The 18,940-nt window shown below is 40.4% G+C and overlaps 1 protein-coding gene across 1 annotated transcript in view; it reads left to right on the forward strand.

Annotated features, from left to right (window-relative positions):
* The window catches only part of LOC138696661 (galectin-6-like), a 60,104-nt gene that overhangs the window by 14,621 nt on the left and 26,543 nt on the right, over positions 1–18,940 (forward strand). The gene's annotated exons all lie outside the window — the stretch shown is intronic.

The raw sequence follows: 18,940 nt of genomic DNA on the forward strand, positions 1-18,940 counted from the left end.
TCATTTTATTTTTACTAACATTTTTAATATTAACCTGTCTATACCTTTAGAGAACCGGAAACACCGCTTGCTCCCCCCTCCAAGACTGGAGTTCGATGATACTGGCGTAAAACACAAATCACTCTACTAGGTATAGGAAGGAAGAAAAGTAGTTCATCCATTTACGTAAACTAGGAAATATCGCGATTTTGAGTTTGATAATTTTCATTAGGTTTTTCTTTAATCAAAGTGCAGTACTGTATTAAGAATAAGTGTTTTTACTCACGAAGTGAGTTATCCATGCGAACGTATTCATTATGCAGTGTATATTATACTGTCTACAGCACATTAGCGTACAATATAGAGAAAGAAGTTAAATTGAAAAATAATCATAATATGAATATTTAAACACAATTTTGAAAATGGTGGCCGTTCATTTCGATACAGGCTTCAGTTCTTTTGTGCATATTATCGCACTATAGACTATCGCATCTAATTCCAATTGCCAGTTTCGTCCTTCGTACTAGTAACTCATGTTGAAATAATTCTGTACCTACTCTACGTACTGTAAATTCAATCTTCACTTCTGCCCGACCCGAAAATATAAAATTACTCAGACATGCTATCTACTGTCCGTCCAAGTGGTTATGCCGCAGGATTGTAGAAAGGGAGGAAATCACGTGACTGTTAATTACTTAACGAGGCCCTTTTATTTAAGTTAAATTAAACAGTTGTATAATATTACGTAAACTTCAAATTCCTAAGAGAAATTAATGTTTTCAGAAAAGAGCTAAGACAGCCCAGCTACTACAGAGGGGCGAGCAGAAGCAGGTGGGGAAATCGGGATGCGACGTAGGCAAACGGACAGTACCTGTGCGAAAATATGATTCAATATTGAAAGCTCTTTCGTCACTGGAAAACGCGAACATATTTCTGGAACGTACTATACTCAGTAACTCAGTACTGCTTACTATCTGCGGTCTTGGTTCTGTGTGGAGTTGGAACTTCCTTAGTAGAAGGGGTGGGAGTGAAGTACATTCAAAAACTCAGGTACAATAAAAATTGAAGTAAAAATAAAATGATGTCCCTGTATAAATAAAGAGGTTTTATAGTGCATAAAAATACCCATTTCAACGTTAGTGCCTATGTTTAAGTTTTTTTTGCATCATTTTTCGTAACTGTTTACTGTTTTTCTTAACAACCTGTACCGTTTGCATTCCAAGACGGATAACAATTCCTTCCTAGCAGTGAACAACACAATAGAGAAGTACCTCCGGGCCACCCCTTCTCATTCTTACAATCTTTCAATCCTAAAATTCCAACTTTCAGTCGGCCTGGGTAGCGTAGTCTTCTGTGCCTTCTGTGCTCGAGGTTCAATCCCGGCCCAGATCAATGGCATTTAAGCGTGTTTAAATGCGACAGGCTCATGTCAGTAGATTTACTGGTATCTAAAAGAACTCTTGTGGGACAAATTATTATTATTATTATTATTATTATTATTATTATTAATATATCTTCCTCTGTATGTCAGCAATTTAACACAAACTCGCTGGGTTGTACCCGAATAAGCATTCTCTTACATTCCAAGACAGATAACAACCCCTTCCTTTTTTTCTCACCATTTATATGTACAGAAGTGGGCGACACAATAGCCACAATATGTGCTGATCATCTACTGTGAAGCAAACTATGGAAATGTAATTGGTGAATGAAAAACACTCTTATATTAGTGACATTATTTAACAAAAATAACTTTTTTATTTTTTAGAGCCTAAATAAAGGAGTTTAAGAGCCTATTTTAGGCGCCTAAAATGCTACTTTATAGGGCCTAAAATTCCGTTCTCTAGTCCTAAGTCAACGTTTTTCTTCAGTTTCTATTTTGAATTTGATAAGTTAAGATGTCTTATAATGTTCGCGTTGGTTGATGATGGATGAATCATTTGTTTTGAGGCTGATGTCATCGGCGTGTCTTTTGGAAGCATCCAACGTGCCCTACGACGATTCTGTGAACTGGATACTTACCACAGAGACCGAAATCAGACCATGGTAGATCAACATTCACCGGGGATGACAGGTTTCTGATTCTCCATGTCTTCCGATATCTCCACATGACCAGACCAGAAATCGTCTCGAAACAGTGAGGAAAGTTACAGTGAGTGAGAGGAATGTTAGACGAAGACTTCAGGAAGCCAATATGATTTGTAGAAGACCTGTAATAAATTTCTCCATAGCTCCCCCCAGCACTGGGGGCGCGATTACATTTCGCGCGTCAACACTGGATATGGACTGTGGACCAGTGGTCAATGGTGCTGTTCACGGATGAGTCACGATTTTGCTTCCAGTCACCTAATGGTAGAAAAAGATTTTGAAGAAAGCGTGGGAAGCGATATTGGCCTAGCAACTTCCCCGAATATCCAGGCTGGAAAAGAGAAGAAATGAGGATGTTAGAAGGATAATGAACATGGAAGAATTGGTGATTGCAAGAATTGAGAATAGACAACTTCAGTGGTATGGTCATGTAAGGAGGATGGATGAGGGGAGATGGCCAAATGTGCTACTTCAGTGGTCTCCAGCTGGTAGAAGGAAACGAGGAAGGTCTAGAGATTCATGGAGAGCAGGAATATTGAGGATGATGAATGATAGGGGACTAAATGAGCAGGATTGGAATGACAGGCGCAGATGGAAAATGGGAATAAAGGGTAACCACTGAAAAGTGGAAAGGCCCTCAAAAGTAAAGTAAGTAACATCCCCGAAAGAACGCTATCATGGTATCGGGCGATATTAGTTTTTGGAGCCCAAACGGAGCTTGTTTTCGTCGATGGAGGCACTCTGAATGCACACCAATACATAGTGAAAGTGTTAGCAGACCATGTAATCCTTTTCGCTCCCTTCGTCTGCGAAAATTGTATGTTTATGCATGATACCGCCCATGCTGCTCGCTGCATCGGGATACCAACCCTGGACTGTCAGTACGCAGCCCAGACTCAAATCCTATTGAACACCTGTACAATATGCTTTGCCAAAGTGTACGACGCCGCAGCTTGGACACCCTGAACTAAATGCGGGCAGCATCGTAGAAGAAGAACCTCATCCCTCAAGAAGCGTTGTAGAACCCGGTGGTCACCAAGACATGACGAATGGAAGACATCTTACTTGGGCGATTATTAAATGATTTTATTTGGGTATCTCTTTTGAATTATGGTTAAACAAAGTAAACTATAAACGGTAATAAAATAACATTCACAACATTATAGAGAACTGGATTCTTATGAAACGTGATTATTTTCGTTACAAGTATTTTTCTCATTTTTCATCTCATCCGTCCAAAACTGACGAGAGCTTGTATATGCAGACAGTCTAAAATTAAACTGACTACAGTCGTCATCTTGCGAGCTGCATTGCCGAGATAAAGAATTTTGTTTGCTAGACAGATTCTATACGTCATCTGAGATCGAGGATTTTAGCATATTTCCTTTCGCCGTCTGCAACGTAGCATTTTTCGTATACGTTAATAGACAATAGAAAAGTAGTTTGATTGTTATGTAAATATGGAAATTGTATACTCCATATGAGTGTGAACTCATTATTGAATATTAGTTTTGAAGACGGGCAGATCACACATCTGCGACATAAACCGGGATGTGTTGCAGAATTTCTTCACGTATTACGGCTTCGTATTGCAATACTTAATTAATGCATTGTCCTATTGTTATATCCAGGGAACGGATTTATATGGACTAAAAATATATGAAATATGTAAATATATATGTAGTTATTTTTACCAAAATATGGAATTAAATATGGATTTTTACCAAAATATGGAATTAAATATGGACTTAAAATTATAAAAAAATGACTATGTACGTTAAATATTGGTACATTTTAATCAAACTAAACAAAAAATATAATGGACGTACCTTATCTTCCAATGTAGTTTCAACAAAACACAATTTTTATTGTCTGTTACCATAACAATAGGTTACAAACATTTCTTTCAAGTGCTGAAAAGTGAATCTTCTTCTATTGTCTCTGAGGATAGATTTATACTGACTAAAAGAGCGTTCGACGTCACAAGAAGTAACTGGTACATAATTCAATTTCACAATGTCTGCTGGGGATAAGTCCAAGTTAATCTTCACTGTTGATTCACCACTCATCACAGCAACAACCTTTTGTAGTTCTTCATATCCAGGGTTTTTTGAAAGTACAGTGTCCACCTTAGCTCTTACTGCATCTGCAACTTTACCTCTACCACGATTCAGTTGTTCCACAGTACTATTTATAATTTCAAAACTTTCAGATAGTGAAAGGTGCCTATTTTGGAGACTTTTGAGCGTTTTTATGATGCATGAAAATGTATGCTGAATGTGAGCTAAGTCATTCTTCACACTTATGTCACAGGTAACTGTTTTCGCAGTATCAATTGAGACTGCATCTTCAGAGTCCAATGCAAGGAGAACATTGTTAATAGAGTCTATATGTTCGGCATAATATTCAACTGCTTCTAGCCATGTACCCCATCTAGTTAAAATTGGCTTTGGTGGCAATGGAATTTCAGGGTACATTTCTTTCAACACGTTAACTCTACTGGGAGCTTTGAGAAATACTTTTTTCACTGATGAAATCAACAAATCTACTTTAGGGAAATTGTCTCTGACCACTTCTGCCACACGATGAAATGCATGCGCCACACAAGTAAAATGAGTCAATTTAGGATATACAACAGATAATGCTTGTCCAGCTTTGACCATATAAGGGGCAGCATCGCTAATAAAGAATAACACATTATCGTACATAATACCCTTTGGCCACAGGATACCCATAGCTTCGTTGAACAGTTTAACTATAGTTTTGTTATTGCACTTTTCTAGAACATCACAATGTAAAAGAATTCGTTCAGAATATTGTTCACTTAACAAACCGATAACTACATTACCAACAAGTCTACCTTCTTTGTCGGGAGTCTCATCAATGGAAACCCAAATTGAACTATCTTTAATTTCATCTCTTATCTTCTGTATTGTCTCATCGTAGATGGATGGAGCATACGTCTTCCTAAGTGTTGACTCATCCGGGATTGTATGTTGAGTATATTTTTCAAGGAATTCCCTGAAGACCTTATTCTTTAGTTTGTAGAGAGGAATATCAGCAGAGATGAGAGAACGGCACAGGTCGATGTTAAACTCAGATCTTACATTCGATGTTGTTGGTTGTGTTAAAAACAATTGTCTCTGCTTGGAATTTAGTTGTTTGTTGGCCTGATGTTTACTAGTTGTAATGTGTTGTTGCACCAGGAACTTTTGTGTAGATGATACTGCACACTGACACAAATTACAAAATAATATTTTATTGTCAGTTGATAAACCATCTTCTTTAAATTCTGAAATGTAACTTGTTAGTTTTGATTTTAAATTGACTGAATGACGTACTTTTGGCATATTTACCGTCTTTATAGTATGATTTACAAAACTGAACCTATGTGTACTCTGACTGGCATTTAACTGTTGAGCTGCACAACTGAAGTCTGTTAAAAATTTTAAATTAAATTAATACAGTTTTGTAACTTACTTTCCCATTGTTGATAGGACTGCTAATTTTCAAATAACTCTGATGTTAAAGGGATTACTGAACATGTGTTTAAATCTCTATTGTTGAAATGTATTTTTAAAAGTTAATGGAATTTTGTTTTGTTTTATTGTTAAACCTAATATAATATGGACTGTTTTATATGAAATATGGAAAATATATGGAAATTAACGAAAATATGTACTAAACTCTAAAATATGGAAAAATATGGAAAATAAAAGTAGGATTTTTCAACCCTACACATTGTGAAACATAAAGATAATGCAAAATATAAATTATATTAGCTTTATAAGTAAATATGTATTTACATATAAATCCTTTCCCTGGTTATATCTAATAGAAGCTTAATTAAGAAATGGCTGAAACCAAGTTACGTAACTGAAGCTGAACGCGGTGTGACCTAGAGTCAAAGCGACTATGAAAAAAGATGTCAGATTTAGATCACGTTGTAGAAAAAAGTCAGTTTTAAACACACTGCAAGTACAGTATAAATTTAATAATTTCTTACGTGTTGCTAAAACTGAAATGTCAGCATTTCACATAATTAGCTTTCACATTATTTCATTGTTGATTATCTATTATATTAGACGACGCTGTTTTAATATTGCGTATCTCGCAATCGATTTTCGTTCTAAGAACACCACATCCGAGGCATTCGCTAATTGTGTTGATGATGTCCTAGTTACCGGTGTTGGCAAAGGGGGTGAGAGTGGGCGACTGTAGAAACAGGCAATAGGCCTACTCGTACGCCGCGCGGGCCAACTAGTGTTATAAATTTGTAAACGAAAACACTGTCCCAATTTTATTTATATATTTTAAATCATATCCAATACCGAAATGCCACCAGCGTAGCTCAATCGACTAAGACGCTTGCCTGCCGATCCGGATTGCTCTCGGGCGCGGGTTCGATCCCCGCTTGGCCGATTACCTGGTTGGGTTTTTCCGAGATTTTCTCCAGCCGAAAGGCGAATGTCAGGTAAACTGTAGTGAATTAATAATCACTATTAATTGTCAAAAGAGCACTCGTACCTTGTGATTGTCACAATGTTTCGCATTTTGCTATTTTTGTTATTGTAGTAAAGTGACTTTGAAATTATTTCATCTCATTAGAATAAATAATAAACTTGAAATGTTGGTTTCACAAGGGTGAAAATTATACAATTTATCATTCTGAATTTTAGAGGGTAAATCTTACACCCTTACCTCCCCCCCCCCGTTGTTGCGCCACTGTGTATACTTGTATAATGTGTTAATCGTGCCCTTTCGCAGAAATAGCTTTTCCTGGTCGGAAATCGCTGGTTTTCATGTGCCATCTGGCGGGACCGATCCATATGGGAATGTTATAGTGAGGGGAGAGGGTTAAATTACCTTTGGCACACCGATACGAATATTTCCGGCTACGCCTATATTAAAAACACTGTTTTTGTGTCAACTGTCAGTGATATGCTTCTACTCGTAAAGTTCGATAGTATACACATAAACAACATTTATTCATTGATAGATTACAGTGTCTATATAATCCACATAGTCTGTATGAAAAAAAAACATGTAAAACACGCGTAGACATAAAACTATAACTTAGTCTATGGTAAATCGGTGGACTTTGTATATGAGGCGTTCAGGGCTAAAGTGGATCAAGTCCATGGGACGTAGTTGTGAGAAAACATGACTTAAAGTTAACTTGCTCTAGTGGATTATCTTGCTCCATTCTCCAATTCTAGATTTATAAAATATAAACAATTGTGATGTTAATTGATGCAACGCTTTGGTGACGATCCACTATGGCTCAGAACATCGTGAACAAATAATCTGAGCCAAAAGTGACTGGTGTCACCTACCGGCGAATATATGGAATTAAGACTAGAGCCATTACTGCTCGGAAAAGATCCAACTTCAGATAATCAGAAAATGAATTAAACTCAATTTAAGAAATTTGTGACTTGATCCACTTCAGCTTTGAATGCCTCATATGTCATCTTTAAACCTGTCATTTCACATTTTTATAAGGCAACGAAAACTCTTCGATAGTTACTAGCCTACAACATTCATTCGCAACATGTCTGTTTTTGGACAACCTACAAAATGCTTCAGGTGTATTACAACATTCATATCAATCATTGAATACTTATGAATGTTAGTGATAATCATTTTCTCTTAATCAAGAACAATTTTCAAAATAATTATGTAACACCTCTTAAATAATTTCAAGGCAAAAATTGTTCCCGGGCTGTATATCGAACCCGGGAATTTTGACTAAACGCGCCAAGGCTCTACCAACTGAGCTACCCAGGAACTCTATCAGACCCCGACTCAATTTCTCCCTTTATATCCACAGACCTCAAAGTGTGCAGACAACCGTCAAGCAACCAACATTGAGTGCACACAAACTCTGTGTGACTTGAATTGTGTTTTTCTGTTAATGAACAGTGATGTGTATTATGATAATCTAGCTTTCAGGTGTAGCTCCCTGTGAAGCTGATTTGAATAATTTCAAAGGAAAAATTGTTCCTGGTCCGGGTATCGAATCCGGGACCTTTGGCTAAACGTGGCAATGCTCTATCAACTGAGCTACCCAGGAACTCTACCAGATCCCCGACTCAATTTCTCCCTTTATATCAGTATTTCCCTTGAAAGCTAGATTTACACCTTTTAAATAGTGTGTGCAACAAAATACTTGGCGAAATATTCAGTGGTAAAAACTTTCCTTCAGTCATTTAAAATTCAATTCAAGATTGAAAACCTGTGCTACACATCGCAAGATATACGGGCGATTTTATTCGATTGCAACGCAGTCTTTTCGGAACCCTACTTCAGCAGACAAATGGACACTCGATCTCACTAGGGACTGTATGGATTTCGAGTTTATAACAAAGGTCGTCATAATGTTATCAATTTCTTATTCCTATCTGTGCCACTCTCATCGCGTATACAACAAATTAATGACAGATCATAATATATGAGTTGATGTATCGGATTATTTCGTCTCAATTCAAATTAGACTTCATGCATCATAAAATCGCTACAGTCCGCGAGGTAAACTTATAAGTAAAAAAAGTAACTCGATCCTTGTCTTCAAAATAACACTGACATAGACATGCAGGATTTTAGAATTAAAGTATTAATTTAGGATTTTTGTGCCATCAACCAAGAATACTGGTATGTTTATTTTCTACCTATTTTTTATTTATTTTCACCAGAATTTGAAATGTGAAGAAATTCTGATTTCAAGATCAGAAAGATATAAGTAGCAGGACCTATATTATATCACGGAAATGAGACATGGACAATAAGAAATAGAGATATACATCGAATTACAATCAAAGAAATGAAATTTATGAGAACAATGGCGGGATTTACTCTTTGGGGTCATAAAAGAACAGAAACTTCAGTTACAACCTGTTATACATTTTATAAATAATTATCCGCTCTACTGGAAAATCATGTAACAGCGTATGAATCCACGTAGAATCTCCAAAAAAAAAAAAAAAAAAAAAAAAAATACTTCATTACCATCCATATATGGGAAGAGATCCATGCGTTGTTCAGAGAAGAGATGGACTGAAATTTCAGTACTGACATCGTAATAGACCAGGGGTTCTCAACCTTTTGAAGATTGTGAGCACCGCCCACATGTAATAAGTGAGCGATCAGCATGAATAAGTTTAATAGGCCTATATGAATACTTAAATTAAATAAATAATCATAAATACATTTAGAAAACACTCACTTGGGTAATGATTTCCTTGAACTTGAATGTTACTCAGAATTTCAGTGATGTCCGAGGAGAAGTCGCTTATAGCTACACGTAACCAGTCCTGCAGATGTGAACTTAGTTATTCGTGATCTTGCTTTGTTCTTGAGGTATTTTATAAGTGAGAAAGTTTCTTACCATAGATCGGTTGTCCCGAACATAGACATTTGAGAGAAAAACTTGGTAGTATTTGGAGTCTTTTTGTATCTTCTATTCCTATGAATTTCTCCTTTTGAAAACGAATACTGTATTTCGAAACTAAGGAGGACTGGAGATCTATCAATTGAAGTTCAGCACGAGGAATCATAGTATTCTCGTGAATAATCGATTTTTATGATTAAGTCCACACAGAATTGAAAGGGGTTCTACACTGTGAAGTACGAGATGGCTTATCAGGTTCCTAAGATATTATAACGGACGGATAGGAATACTATTTGTTACGGCTCATACAACGAATTTTGAATTGTAAAAAGCACCTCCCAAAAGTTTGTGCTCGCGGGCACTTTTTACTCTTATGGCAAGAGCACCAATTACCATTAAAAGAGCTCCACCAGATTGAGAACGTCTGTAATAGACCATTAGACCTTATATTTGAATGCAAAAATAACAAGAGGATAATGATTATTATTATTATTATTATTATTATTATTAGTAGTAGTAGTAGTAGTAGTAGTAGTAGTAGCAGTAGCAGTAGCAGTAGCAGTAGCAGTAGCAGTAGCAGTAGCAGTAGCAGCAGCAGCAGCAGCAGCAGCAGCAGCAGCAGCAGCAGCAGCAGCAGCAGCAGCAGCAGCAGCAGCAGCAGCAGCAGCAGCAGCAGCAGCAGCAGTAGATGATTTGAATCTTAGAATCCGGGCCTTACAGTATCCAGCACTGAAGCCTGTTGCTGAGTTACGATCGATTATTATAAGTGACATGTCTAAATAGAAGTGTAAATTTGTCCTTTAAATTTTGACTTAGAGATAACTTTTCTTGTTAATATATCAGTACATGACATTCGATTTACAAACTGTTACAGAATTTGAGACATTTAAAATATATGTATTGTACAGGGACATCATTTTATTTTTACTAACATTTTTAATATTAACCTGTCTATACCTTTAGAGAACCGGAAACACCGCTTGCTCCCCCCTCCACGACTGGAGTTCGATGATACTGGCGTAAAACACAAATTACTCTACTAGGTATAGGAAGGAAGAAAAGTAGTTCATCCATTTACGTAAACTAGGAAATATCGCGATTTTGAGTTTGATAATTTTCATTAGGTTTTTCTTTAATCAAAGTACAGTACTGTATTAAGAATAAGTGTTTTTACTCACGAAGTGAGTTATCCATGCGAACGTATTCATTATGCAATGTATATTATACTGTCTACAGCACATTAGCGTACAATATAGAGAAAGAAGTTAAATTGAAAAATAATCATAATATGAATATTTAAACACAATTTTGAAAATGGTGGTCATTCATTTCGATACAGGCTTCAGTTCTTTTGTGTATATTATCGCACTATAGACTATTGCATCTAATTGAAATTTCCAGTTTCGTCCTTCGTACTAGTAACTTATGTTGAAATAATTCTGTACCTACTCTACGTACTGTAAATTTAATCTTCACTTCTGCCCGACCCGAAAATATAAAATTACTCAGACATGCTATCTACTGTCCGTCCAAGTGGTTATGCCGCAGGATTGTAGAAAGGGAGGAAAACACGTGACAGTTAATTACGTAACGAGGCCCTTTTATTTAAGTTAAATTAAACAGCTGTATAATATTACGTAAACGTCCAATTCCTAAGAGAAATTAATGTTTTCAGAAAAGAGCTAAAACAGCCCAGCTTTTACAGAGGGGCGAGCAGAAGCAGGTGGGGGAAATCGGGATGCGACATAGGCAAACGGACAGTACCTGTGCGAAAATATGATTCAATATTGAAAGCTCTTTCGTTACTGGAAAACGCGAACATATTTCTGGAACGTACTATACTCAGTAACTCAGTACTGCTTACTATCTGCGGTCTTGGTTCTGTGTGGAGTTGGAACTTCATTAGTAGAAGGGGTGGGAGTGAAGTACATTAAAAAACTCAGGTACAATAAAAATTGAAGTAAAAATAAAATGATGTCCCTGTATAAAGGACTTCCATATCTCTATCGAAGTGACACTCTTAGCCCAATCCTTCTCTTGTAGAAAGAGGAAGGGTCTTCTTCGACCAGGCATTCGACGCATGCATATGTAACTACCCATAACGTCGTTTCAGCAAGCCGTCAGACTTCTATACTTAAGACAGCGCAGCACATCATAATGACGAAGAACAAACCTTTAATGCTGCCGGCGTAGCTCAAACAGTATCAAATTGGGGTAATTCGATTTCCGCTTGGGCTAATTATTTTCCCCCCAGCAGTAAGGCGAATCTTTGGTTCATTATTAAATACCTCGCTATTGTAAAATTCATCCACTCTAAATAACCTAGTAGTTGAAAAAGCGTCGTTAAATAACTGGTTAAAACTCCAGACATTCACGAGTTTCTTTGCAGAGTGTTGCTGAAATATCGATAGGAAGTTTTATGCAGCATTAGTTGCATCTGAGACATTCTGAATATTTCATACCGGATGAAGAATGAAACTGTTCGCATTGAAGAAGTTCAAAAATACAAAAAAACGTTGACATCCTTCTTGTTACTGCTGATATGTTCAATTGTTTTCAGTTTGTATGTTCTACTTCATTAAAATGTTCATATAATTGCATTGTGTTACTTTATTAATTTGTAATGATTAGAATGGCTGTGTCTGTGGTTACAGTGCTACCTTCCATCCAGGCGGCCCTGGTTCAATCCTCGGTCAGGTCTTGGTGGAATTTGTGGGGAACAAAACAGACGTTTCGGAGGGGTTTTTCTCAGGGTACTCCCGTTTTCCTCTCATTCCACAAACACACTCCACTTCCCCATCATTTCATCTATAATTTGCAATAATAAAACTAGGCTGGGGTGATGTCATGGGGGTAATATGAGTTTCCGATGCTGATCTAGGTTCTAAGGGCTTCGGGCTCGTCAGTAGATGGGACCTTACTGCAGGGCTCAGGAAGGATGGCCCGCGTCGGATTCACGAATGTCACCCAGGCTATTCGTCGCACTTGGCCAATCATCGCATATAGAGCATACAATAAGCCTAAACGGCCTAACTGCAAGGACCCATTCCGGATCCAATCCTGTTGAAAATCAATGGTTAGAATGGCCAGTGCCAGTACCATTGTTGAGTAGAGACAATGTCACCCGCAATTTAATGCAGATTAGTTTATATAAATACTGTATACATCTCTCATTCAATTCATAACAATTTAAATCCACAAATATTTATCATCATCATCGAATGAACTGGCAGTGAAAGTAAAATATTTTGTGTATAGCTATAAATACAAACATACAGTGTTGCCAGTATTTAGCTCAGAGTTGTAGGACGAACAGTTAAAGGTAACAAATCTATTGTAATTTTATAAAACTCGTGAAAACTGGATTTAATGGTTTTATTTTATTTTATTTCATTATTATTATTATTATTATTATTATTATTATTATTTCGGCTCTTCACTTGCTAGTTAAAGTGAAATTGAGCGACTCGACGTAAGTGGGGGTCACGTCATTTGTGTCCCATCTCCCAACAGGAATGAGTGATTAATATGGGTGTCTGCAAATTGTGATTGAAGCTTCTTACAGGCGCATTATTTGGGTCAGTTATTAAGACCAATTATGTGCTTCGCGTGAAACGGGGAGTCCTTGTAATTATGAGATACGCAAGTAAAGGCAACTTGAATGGTAACGAAGGTTTATCTTCGGAAGTACACAGCGCACGACATGAAATTTGTGCTATTATGTTCTAAACTTTACGGTCAGAGGACTTTCAATGATGAATAAAGTGTTGGAAAAAATTATTACTTCATGATGTAGTCGAGAAAAGATTACGTATACTTCGATTATGTTATGGGCACAGATTTGTATTATAGATCTAAGCTTTTTCTTATAAAGAAATGAGTAGATAGAGAAAGATAGATATACGGTCAGACAGACAGATATGTGTACAGACGAGTAGTAGATCGATAGGTATATATACAGGTAGATCGATAGGTAAGCCTATATAGAAATATATAAGTAAATGGGTAGGTAAGTAGATCGAGAGGTATTCTTAGTCGCTTATTTATCGAAAATTTATCAACTACTAGGTTATTTAGCATAGATAGAATTTGTGATAGCGAGATAGTACATTTGGTGAAATGATGCAATCAATATATTTCCGAACTGTATTTATTGTACCGTTAAACATGCATGCTCGAGTCACTGAAGATCATTTCTTCCATGTCTGTTGAGCAGTAGTTTACCAAGCAGTGTCAGATTGTCTTTAAGAACTGAATTTATACACGTGATTTTGTGCAAATATGTCAAGAATCTATTGCGATTTTTCCTGGGATCTCTCCATACAGCCTTACGGCTAGTCTTCTTCTCTTCCTTTCAAGTGATGCATTTAGCATGGATTCCAGGCGTTTCCCTGGTTCTAGATAACTTCACCCTTTCCTATGCCCTATGTGTTGCTTACATACAGGTCAGTCCGGAAACTTATTCATTTACCCTTATACGTCGTACAGTTGGAGAAAACTTCGAAAACAAACCCAATCAAATAATCGACCCACGCGGAAATCGAATCCACGTCCGATCCAGCCGAATCAACAGTAAACGCGCTACAGCCTGAGCTACGCCGGCGGATCCGATAGATTTAGACAGAGGGCAGACGGGTAAGTAGTTCGAGATATATATATATATATATATATATATATATATATATATATATATATATATTGTGACAGCGACGTGAGAATCGAACTCACGACCAGCGTCCCGCATGAAAGCAGATCGCACGGGCTCCACGGAACATTGAGTGACGTCGCGCGGTGGAGAGAAGGGAGAGAGGGTGTATTACGTCACGCGACGAGTCTGCGCGCGCAGCTGCTACGCAGTGAATGTGGAACGACCTTCCCGAATATTCCAGACGTCTGTCGATGTAGAGATATTTAGATAATTCTCTACACACCTGTAGAAGGTTCTCGCAACTATGATTTTGCTATAAAAGAGCAGGCGCCAGCGAACTAGTTAGTTAGAGTTTTCAGTTATTCAGTCAGTGAGAAAGCCAGAGCAAGCAAGCCAGCCGGAGTTCGACTCGAGTGTGCGTCCGCATCTGCGTCAGCATCCGAAGGCCTGAGTTCGAGTGCAGTGGATCGCAGTTGGAGGGACCTGAGTTCGAGTGCAGTGGACCGCAGTTGGAGGGACCCGAGTTCGAGTACAGTGAACTGTAACTGAAGGTCTGTGGTTCGAGATACTGTGAACTCGAGTGACTGAGATAGAAGAACTGTGAACTGAGAACTGATAGTTCTGATTTGTAAATAGTGCTTTGTAAATATTAGTTAAGATTAACAGTTAATTGTTGTTCGTACTAGTCCAAGTAAATTGTCATTGTCGTCGGTGGAGTGCTATAACGAATACGGTGTTGAGTGAAGATCCAATTGTTGCCGAGAGCGTTTAAGGCGAATTGTAGAAAGGAATTATTGTTGTAACGAATAAAATTCACACTGGTGTCAGAAGTGGGATATTATCGACAATGGAGAACCTACAGCAGATCCTGCAAGCCATCGCGGAAATGAAAGCAGAAATGAAAGACGACATGAACGACATGAACAAGCATATCAGTGAGGTCAAGAACGATATAAGTGAAGTGAAAGGCGACATAAGCGGAGTGAAAGATGACGTCACTTCGCAAATTGAAAGCGTTTCGGCCCACGTAGATGGAATTGTCGCCATCGTGAAAGACGAACTCAAAGCCGATCTTGACAACCTAAACAAGAATTTTACAACTATAAACGAGACAGTAACCGAATTGAGACAGGAGGTAGACCATTTCGATGGCAAAATCCGTGATCTCGAGCGTCGTCAAGAGCAGACAACCGAGTTGCTGGACAAGACGAGTGAGATGATGGATAAACACGCTGAGGAAAACAAGCACATTCTCGCGTTGGTGGATCGCCAGGCTAGAGAACAGAAACAGATAGTTGCCGAGGAGGTTCGACGTGCCATGCAAGAAGCGGCCACAGAGTTGAGGACTCCATATAGTGCCCCTGCGGAACCATCGGCTGCAGCCAGACATCACGACGTCAAGACGCCGAAGTTCGACGGTACGACGTCTTGGGCGATATTCCGTCGCCAGTTCGAGGCCATCGCAGAGCACAATGGGTGGACGCCAGCAGAGAAAACTACTCAGCTGCTGGCCGCGCTTCAGGGACAGGCGTCGGAGATTCTTCACAGCGTTCCAGAAGATGGGACAGCCGCTGAGATATTGGCGGCCTTGGAGGGACGTTATGGTGACCATCAACTTGCTGCAGCATTCAGGACCCAACTGAAAACGAGGGTCCAACAGTCAGGCGAGTCCCTGCAAGAATTCGCGATGGCGGTGGAACAACTGGCCCATAAGGCGCTCAGGGGCCTACCTAATGACTTCATCGCTGGAGAGGCGGCCTACACCTTCGGCAGCGGAGTTCGAGACCCGGAAATAAAGCAACAGCTACTCTTGGCAGAGCATCGCACCATCAACGCAGCTCTGGCGGCGGCCCTCAGGATGGAGGCGGCCAAGTCGGCGGCGGGAGTCTCAGCACCGCACTGGATCAGGAGCGTCACGGCGACGGATGCTGGGGGGCGCCAACCGAAGCCACCTGAGCGGCAGTCAACGGAGCGGCGGAGACGACGGGCGCCCACCTGCTGGTCCTGTGGCAAACCGGGACACTTGAGAAGGGACTGTGACCAATCCGGCCACAGGCAGGAGAGAGAGGTGGCCGACGTCGAGGAGCGCCAGCAGTCAACGGAGCGGCGGAGACGACGGGCGCCCACCTGCTGGTCCTGCGGCAGACCGGGACACCTGAGAAGGGACTGTGACCGATCCGGTCACAGGCAGGAGAGAGAGGTGGCCGACGTCGAGGAGCGCCAACAGTCAACGGAGCGGCGGAGACGACGGACGCCCAACTGCTGGTCCTGCGGGAGACCGGGACACCTAAGGAGGGACTGCGACCGCTCCGGCCACCGGCAGGAGAGAGAGGTGGCTGACACAGAGAGAAACCAACAGTCGCCTGAGCAACGGAGACGACGGGTGCCCACCTGCTGGTCCTGCGGTAAACCTGGGCACCTGCGGAGGAGTTGCGACCGACCTGGCAACAGTCAGGAGAGAGAGGGGGCCGATGCTAGGAGGAGCACGTCGGCGCCATCATCACCGTCCCCTCGGCTCGTCCTGAAACCGGTCGACAGAAGATGCGACGATGGGCTGATTGCTGAAGGACGGATAAGAGGCCATCCATGCAGAGTATTGGTGGACACCGGGGCGATGCTCACTATCGCCAGACCAGACGTCGTGCGGGGCCTACCTGGGAGGACGCCGCTGCGCCAATACGAGCTACGGACTGCTTCAGGCGAGAGCTTGCCCATCCAGAGAGAGGTCTTCCTGGACCTGACCTTGGGGAAGAGGAAACTGGAGATGTGGGTGTTCGTCGCCAACATCACCGAGGACGTCGTCCTGGGACTCGACGCCATGCGGTTATTCGATGCGACGGTGGACGTCCGTCGCCGTATACTCCGTCTTGGTCGGGATGAAGTGTTCCTGATGGACGCCGAGGACCAACCCGTGGCCAGCGAGCTCCCCTTGGAGGGCCAAGGGGAAAAGCAAGATGGCGCCCACGCAGTACGAGTATCGCTGCCCAGCCAAGCCAAGGATGGGGTGGCGCCACCATAAGGAGGGAGCAGCCGGAGGACCCCAAACGTTGGACCGACTAGCAGCCTACCAAGGGACTGCCCGAGACGAGCAGTCCTAAGGAGGGAGCAATGTGACAGCGACGTGAGAATCGAACTCACGACCAGCGTCCCGCATGAAAGCAGATCGCACGGGCTCCACGGAACATTGAGTGACGTCGCGCGGTGGAGAGAAGGGAGAGAGGGTGTATTACGTCACGCGACGAGTCTGCGCGCGCAGCTGCTACGCAGTGAATGTGGAACGACCTTCCCGAATATTCCAGACGTCTGTCGATGTAGAGATATTTAGATAATTCTCTACACACCTGTAGAAGGTTCTCGCAACTATGATTTTGCTATAAAAGAGCAGGCGCCAGCGAACTAGTTAGTTAGAGTTTTCAGTTATTCAGTCAGTGAGAAAGCCAGAGCAAGCAAGCCAGCCGGAGTTCGACTCGAGTGTGCGTCCGCATCTGCGTCAGCATCCGAAGGCCTGAGTTCGAGTGCAGTGGATCGCAGTTGGAGGGACCTGAGTTCGAGTGCAGTGGACCGCAGTTGGAGGGACCCGAGTTCGAGTACAGTGAACTGTAACTGAAGGTCTGTGGTTCGAGATACTGTGAACTCGAGTGACTGAGATAGAAGAACTGTGAACTGAGAACTGATAGTTCTGATTTGTAAATAGTGCTTTGTAAATATTAGTTAAGATTAACAGTTAATTGTTGTTCGTACTAGTCCAAGTAAATTGTCATTGTCGTCGGTGGAGTGCTATAACGAATACGGTGTTGAGTGAAGATCCAATTGTTGCCGAGAGCGTTTAAGGCGAATTGTAGAAAGGAATTATTGTTGTGACGAATAAATTACATTGTTGTTACTAAATAAAAATCACAATATATTTAAGTAGATTATTTTACGACGCTTTATCAACATCTTAGATTATTTAGCGTCTGAATGAGATGAAGGTGATAATGCCGGTGAACTGAGTCCGAGGTCCAGTACCGAAAGTTATCCAACATTTGCTTATATTGGGTTGGAAAACCCCGAAAAAAAACCTCAACCAGGTAACTTGCCCCAATCGGGAATCGGACCCGGGCACCTGGTTTCGCAGCCAGACGCGCTGACCGTTACTCCACTACAGTATATATATATATATATATATATATATATATATATATATATATATATATATATAGAGGTAGTGCATACATTTTATCTTTCCAATCTCTTGGCAGCGCATAGCGCAGCTGCACACATGTGAGTGTGGAAAGATAAAATGTATGCACTGCATATATGTCGATATAATAAGACAAATTAGTAGGTAGATTGATAGCTAGAGATATGAGACGGATGGAGAAATGTGGAAGTTCATCAATTATCTTTCATATGAACGAAACTGGATTTACGTGTCATTTATTCAATGTTGCCATATGATATGTGCTTCGAACATGTTGACTACATGACCAGGTGTCCCCTCGCTTGCTGTGCTAGGCTATCTTTTAATGTTATACAGGTTACGAAACTGATCTACGTTTGGTGATTTAAATCTTGTCTAACATCCTATTGCCCCTAATATTCACATAATTAGATATTGAAGGAGATTATACGTCATTCTTCAGAATCAAAAACACCGATATCAACAATATTATCACCAAAAACGCCGATAATCACCAGCAACACCAACACCAACAATACTAGCTTCGACGACAAAACAACACCAAACCCGGACAATAACAACAACAACGTAAAAGCCACTGACAAATAGGCCCTAATACAACACCGTCGAGAGAAAATACGATAGCACCGACAATAACATTGACACCGGGCAT

This window comes from Periplaneta americana, chromosome 3, assembly GCF_040183065.1.
Source record: "Periplaneta americana isolate PAMFEO1 chromosome 3, P.americana_PAMFEO1_priV1, whole genome shotgun sequence".
Taxonomy (NCBI): domain Eukaryota; kingdom Metazoa; phylum Arthropoda; class Insecta; order Blattodea; family Blattidae; genus Periplaneta; species Periplaneta americana.